This window comes from Homarus americanus, unplaced genomic scaffold (genome assembly GCF_018991925.1).
Source record: "Homarus americanus isolate GMGI-L3 unplaced genomic scaffold, GMGI_Hamer_2.0 scaffold25478, whole genome shotgun sequence".
NCBI classification, from domain to species: Eukaryota; Metazoa; Arthropoda; class Malacostraca; order Decapoda; family Nephropidae; genus Homarus; species Homarus americanus.
The window spans coordinates 501-6,842 of NW_024733304.1; the positions used below are offsets into that span (position 1 = coordinate 501).

General features: G+C 52.9%; 1 pseudogene; it reads right to left on the bottom strand.

Moving 5' to 3' along the window:
• Window positions 1-1,029: 1,029 nt before the first annotated feature.
• LOC121869773 lies at window positions 1,030-1,188 on the bottom strand (annotated as a pseudogene).
• Between the last annotated feature and the right edge of the window lie 5,154 nt (window positions 1,189-6,342).

Here is a 6,342-nt window from a genome sequence, read left to right on the forward strand (position 1 = left end):
CGACTTTCTTCACCACCGACATTACCAGGCAGGAAGGTTTGAGGGGCTTGTCACGGGGGTACCAGCGGCCATGGCGCCGGCACTCCCACCCCTGACTCCGTTCCTTCTCATTGAGTGGTAAATAGCCAATAGGAAAAGTGTTCCAGCAGAACATCTCTCGCAGAGTCATATACACACACAGTTTTAATGCATATACGCTCGTGTTCCGCCCTTACTCGGCCGCACCTTTGCCGCTTAAACTTTGACCTCTTTCCCCGTTCCCGCATGCCACAGCATTGGCACTTGTTTATCCGGAGAAAGAGAGCGAGAGTCGCAGTATTAATTGGCGTGAGCGGCCTTTCCGGCTGCAGAACTAGTGCTCTATCCCGGCGAGCGCCGTTATGAGGCGCAACACCGTCTTTAACGCGTTTAGAGAGAACTCCCCCTGCCTCCCTCCCAGTCATGAGATAGACGTGGACTCGTGGCGAACTCTCAAAGAGAACGCCCACACCGCGTCTGACCGTGGGAGAGGGTGGAGGAGCGCGTGAGGAAGAGCACGGCGTCACCCAAGCATTCTCATCTCTCTGCCTGCACCACTACATGGTAGACTGCGGGCCCAGGCGCACTCATCAATTTAGGTTCCACTGCAATGCATGCCAAGCACTCTTTTCGAGGTGATAGACGAAATTCCGGCGGGGCTTACTTAAAAGATATCCGACCGGTTTCGTTTCCTCTTCGTGGGATGGAGTGCCTCTTAGAACATGTGCAGCATCAGCCATGAGCGGCCGACGGCCATTCGTGTCTCTGTGGACAGCAGGCAAAAGAGCGCCGCCTCCAGTTATTTGCGAGGGCGACAACTGTCACTTTGTTGTGGTTGAATGTGGGTGCCGAGTCCATGGACTTGCTAGTGATAAACCTTGTTTAAAGAACGCGCCTCGCGGCGAGCAGTCCATCTCCCCAAAGCGGAAGCTTCGGTTCGGAGTTACGCACCCTCGTGTGGGGGCAGTCAGCAGACACGAACTTCACTGGCAACCGATGGATGTATATTTCCGACCCTCGTGAAGTGGCAGCGACAAGCTCATATGGCTGCGCCGCGCAATATGCGTTCAACTTGTCGATGTATCTGGTATTCTTGCGATTCACATACCGACACGCGGTTTGCTGCGGTCTTCATCGACCCACGAGCCGAGTGATCCCCCGTTAAGAGTTGTGTATTTGCCATTTGGTCTTTTTGCGACTAACCATCACAGGTCGAGTCTCAATGAAAGGGTTTGACAGACATAGCCCAAGTTTGTGGTTTGGTTTTGGCCGGACGGCTTGTTGTTGTTTTTTGACACTTGAATTTCACTCTTTTTGGGTCAAGAGGCTTATTCGCCGGTAGTAAGGAACGGACGGGCAGCCGTCCAAAGCCCCGTCCGTCCTCCGGTCTTCGCGCTCTCGCCCGAGTGTGGTCCACCTACAGCGTGGTGGTACCTATTTTTGGTGCGGGGGCCGGGATTGTCCTCTTTCGCTGCTGGAGTTGCCAGAGCAGAGCCCGAGACCGCCCAAATCAGGAGAGTAGTAGTAGTAGTTTTAGGAGCGCCCCGTTCTCTTTCTCTCTGTTAATGATCCTTCCGCAGGTTCACCTACGGAAACCTTGTTACGACTTTTACTTCCTCTAAATGATCAAGTTTGGACATCTTTCCGTCAGCTCGAGGCGACGACCCCAGAAAACCCTCGCGGGCAACGGGGCCGACAATCCAAGAGCGCCAGTCCGAAGGCCTCACTAAATCATTCAATCGGTAGTAGCGACGGGCGGTGTGTACAAAGGGCAGGGGCGTAGTCAGCGCAAGCTGATGACTTGCACTTACTGGGAATTCCTCGTTCATGGGAAACAATTGCAAGCCCCAATCCCTATCAAGAAGGCTTTGAACGGGTTACCCGCTCCTCTCGGAAAACTTCGTTGATCAGCAGTGTAGTGGCGTGCGGCCAGAACATCTAAAGTCCTGGACCTGTTATTGCTCAATCTGCGTCGGCTAAATTGCCGCTTATCCTCAAGAAGAAGTTGCGAACTGGACACCATTTTTCTGGAATCCGTCGACTACTTGAAGTAGGCCAGAGTCTGGATTTCGTTATCGGAATTAACCCAGACAAATCGGCTCTCCACCAACTAAGAACGGCCATGCACCACCACCCACCGAATCGAGAAAGAGCTCTCAATCTGTCAATCCTTCCGGTGTCTGGGCCTGGTGAGGTTTCCCGTGTTGAGTCAAATTAAGCCGCAGGCTCCACTCCTGGTGGTGCCCTTCCGTCAATTCCTTTAAGTTTCAGCTTTGCAACCATACTTCCCCCGGAACCCAAAGACTTTGGTTTCCCGGAAGCTGCCCGCCAGGTCATGGGAATAACGCCGGCGGATCGCTAGTTGGCATCGTTTATGGTTAGAACTAGGGCGGTATCTGATCGCCTTCGAACCTCTAACTTTTCGTTCTTGATTAATGAAAACATCGCGGCAAATGCTTTTCGCGGTAGTTACGTCTTGCGGCGGTCCAAGAATTTCACCTCTAAGCGTCGCCAATGCGAATGCCCGCCTGTTCGATTAGTCATTACCTCTGGTTCGAAAACCAACAAAATAGAACCGAGGTCCTATTCCATTATTCCATGCATCACCATTCCGGGCCATTCAAATAGCCTGCTCTGAGCACTCTAATTTTTTCAAAGTAAACTCTCCGGCCTCGGGACACTCGACAAGAAGCATCCCGTGCGAGCCAAAGCCCGAGGCGGCTGTTCGGGCGTGACAGTAAACACCCGAGGCGGTGCGTCCAGTCGAACTGAGATCAACTTCTGAGCTTTTTAACGCAACAACTTTAATATCGCTATTGGAGCTGGAATTACGCGGCTGCTGGCTTCCAGACTTGCCCTCAATGGATATAGATTAAAGGATTTAAGGGTGTGCTCATTCGATTGCGAGGCCTCGGATGAGACTCACATCGTTATTTTTCGTCACTACCTCCCCGTGCCGGGAGTGGGTAATTTGCGTGCCTGCTGCCTTCCTTAGATGTGGTAGCCGTTTCTCAGGCTCCCTCTCCGGAATCGAACCCTGATTCCCCGTTACCCGTTATAGCCATTGTAGGCGCATAACCTACAATCGAAAGCTGATAAGGCAGACACTTGAAAGAAGCGGCGCCGGTGCGGAGACCGTGCGCTCAGCCCGAAGTTATTCAGATTCACCACAGGTGGGTTACGGACCGGGGCCCGACCAGTTTTGAACTAATAAAAGCGCTCTTCCCTTGCGGTCAGAGACCAATTGCATGTATTAGCTCTAGAATTGCCACAGTTATCCAAGTAAGTGGGTTTACAGATCCAATGAAACATAGCTGATTTAATGAGCCATTCGCGGTTTCGCCTTAAATCGGCTTGTACTTACACATGCATGGCTTAATCTTTGAGACAAGCATATGACTACTGGCAGGATCAACCAGGTAGCTGCTGCTGTTGGCGGGGCCTATCACGGCGGCCAAAATAGTGAGATTGAGAGAGAGGCAGAAGACATTGGGCGAGGGACCGCACGTTGGCCTTAGAGAAATAGCAAACCAGATGATCAGATCTAACTGCACCTTCTCTTGCTATCCTCGGCGCCGGCAGCGCCACCGTGTGTGCCAATCTCCTCCCTTATCCGCTCCTCTTTGCCCCAGCTCCAGCGAGGCAGCCGACATTGGGCGAGGGACCGCACGTTGGCGAATCTCCTCCCTTATCCGCTCCTCTTCTCTTTGCCCCAGCGAGGCAGAAGACATTGGGCGAGGGACCGCACGTTGGCCTTAGAGAAATAGCAAACCAGATGATCAGGATCAAACTGCACCTTCTCTCGCTATCCTCGGCGCCGGCAGCGCCACCGTGTGTGCCAATCTCCTCCCTTATCCTCTCCTCTTCTCTTTGCCCCAGCGAGGCAGCCGACATTGGGCGAGGGACCGCACGTTGGCCTTAGAGAAATAGCAAACCAGATGATCAGATCAAACTGCACCTTCTCTCGCTATCCTCGGCGCCGGCAGCGCCACCGTGTGTGCCAATCTCCTCCCTTATCCGCTCCTCTCCTCTTTACCCAGCTCCAGCGAGGCAGCCGACATTGGGCGAGGGACCGCACGTTGGCCAATCTCCTCCCTTATCCGCTCCTCTTCTCTTCTCTTTGCCCCAGCGAGGCATAAGACATTGGCCCATCTCCTCCTCTCTCTCTTTCTCTTACTGTTTGTGGGGACGTGGGCTCATGAGCGCCATCGTCGCCCAATATTGGTTAGGTTGTGTATTTCACGGGTGGGAACCGCCATCATCGTTGTTAGGTGATGGGGTAACCCAACGTGTGCTTTGACGAGTTTTGGCTGCTAAACTCTCTTTTTAGTATACTCGGCTCCCAGACTGCGCCCTGGTCGTGTTGAACCATGAGCGTTGTCTATGCACATTTAGGGTAGCCGTTTGCGCGTGGAATAGTGCAATGAATCTCGGTCAAGAGACGGTTGGGCGCTGCATTGAAGGCCGGCACAGACGCGAAGACGGGGTGATCAGCCAACGCAAGTCCGCTAAGTTGGGCAGACAGCAAGGCGAAGGGGAGCCCCGTTCCGGACTGAAAGGCCGCAGCATATGCTGTGACGGAAACTAGTAGGGTGGCGACGTGTGCGCCGAGAGAGAGAGAGAGAGAGACGGAGTAAATAATGTCCAAACGGAAGAGAGACCTGGCAAGTGTAATTGATAGAGCGCGAGCCTACTCGCCATAAGCCCGCTCCACTGCCATTCCTCTGATCCAATGAGACTAAAATCTCTCTCTCTCTCTCTCCTTCTGCTCCAGCCATTGCAGGGCAGGGAAGCGACGGCAATTTTGGTTGTTGTTTTTGAATGCCGCGCTTTGCTTCGCAGAGGCGCCGAAGCGCTCCGCTGGGGGGCGGAAGATATTTCACACCGAATATGTGTGTGAAGGCACCCTCTCCCCTTAATATAGTGAAATAGTGCAATCCAGCATACAAGGTCGGACGATAGGACATTCACCGTACCGCACCTCGAGAGTGGATGTTGGGTAAGGTTAAAACCGGACTGTTCGCAGACAGCCGAATAACCCGGTTCCGGACTAATTGGTGGATGCAACATCATGATGATGCTGCTGCTGTCGCGGAAACCGCAGTGGCGACGTGAGAGAGTAATAATGTTCAATGGGGAGAGCGACCTGGCTAGTGTAATTGATAGATCGCGAGCCTACTCGCCATTAGCCCGCTCCACTGCCATTCCTCTGACCCAATGAGACTATTCTCTCTCTCGCTCTCCTTCTGCTCCAGCCATTGCAGGGCAGGGAGAGGAAATCGACGGCAATTTTGGTTGTTGTTTTTGAATGCCGCGTTTGGCGTCGCAGAGGCGCCGAAGCGCTCCGCTGGGGGGCGGAAGATATTTCACATCGAATATGTGTGTGAAGGCACCCTCTCCCCTTAATATAGTGAAATAGTGCAATCCAGCATACAAGAGCGGACGATAGGACAGTCACCGTACCGCACCTCGAGAGTGGAAGTTGTTTGATCGTTTGTTAGGCAAGGTTAAAACCTGACTGTTCGCGAACAGCCGAATAACCCGGTTCCGGACTTACAATAGGCGCAACATCATGATGCTGCTGCTGTCGCGGAAACCGTGGTGGCGACGTGCGCGCCGAGAGAGTAATAATGTTCAATTGGGAGACAGACCTGGCTAGTGAAATTCATAGATCGCGCTCCACTGCCATTCCTCTGACCCCATGAGACTATTTTCTCTCTCTCTCTCTTCTTCTTCTGCTGCTGCTGCTGCTCCAGCCATTGCAGGGCAGGGAAGGGAAAGCGACGGCAACTTTGGTTGTTGTTTTTGATACTGGCGCTTTTAGCTTCCGCAGAAGGCGCCGAAGCGCTCGCTGGGGGAAGATATTCCACGAATAGGTGTGTGAAGCCTCCCTCTCCCTTAATATAGTGAAATAGTGCAATCCAGCATACAAGAGCGGACGATAAGGGACAGTCACCGTACCGCACCTCGAGGTGGAAGTTGTTTTGGTGTTTGTTGGCGGGTTTAAAGCTTGAGCTTCATTGCGCGAACAGCCGAATAACCAGTTCCGGACTTCAATGGGCGCAACATCATGATGCTGCTGCTGTCGAAACTAAATGAGTAGCGACATTATTGCGCCGGTAATAATGTTGGTGGGGAGACAGACCTGGCTGGTAAATTCATAGATCATCCTGCCCCATTCCTCATTTATGAGATATTTTCTCTCTCTCTTCTTTACTGCTGCTGCTGCTCACGGCATTGCAGGGCAGGGAAGGAAAGCGGCGGCAACTTTGGTTGTTGTTTTGAATGCCAGCTTTGCTTCGCAGAAACTCCGCTGGGGGCGGA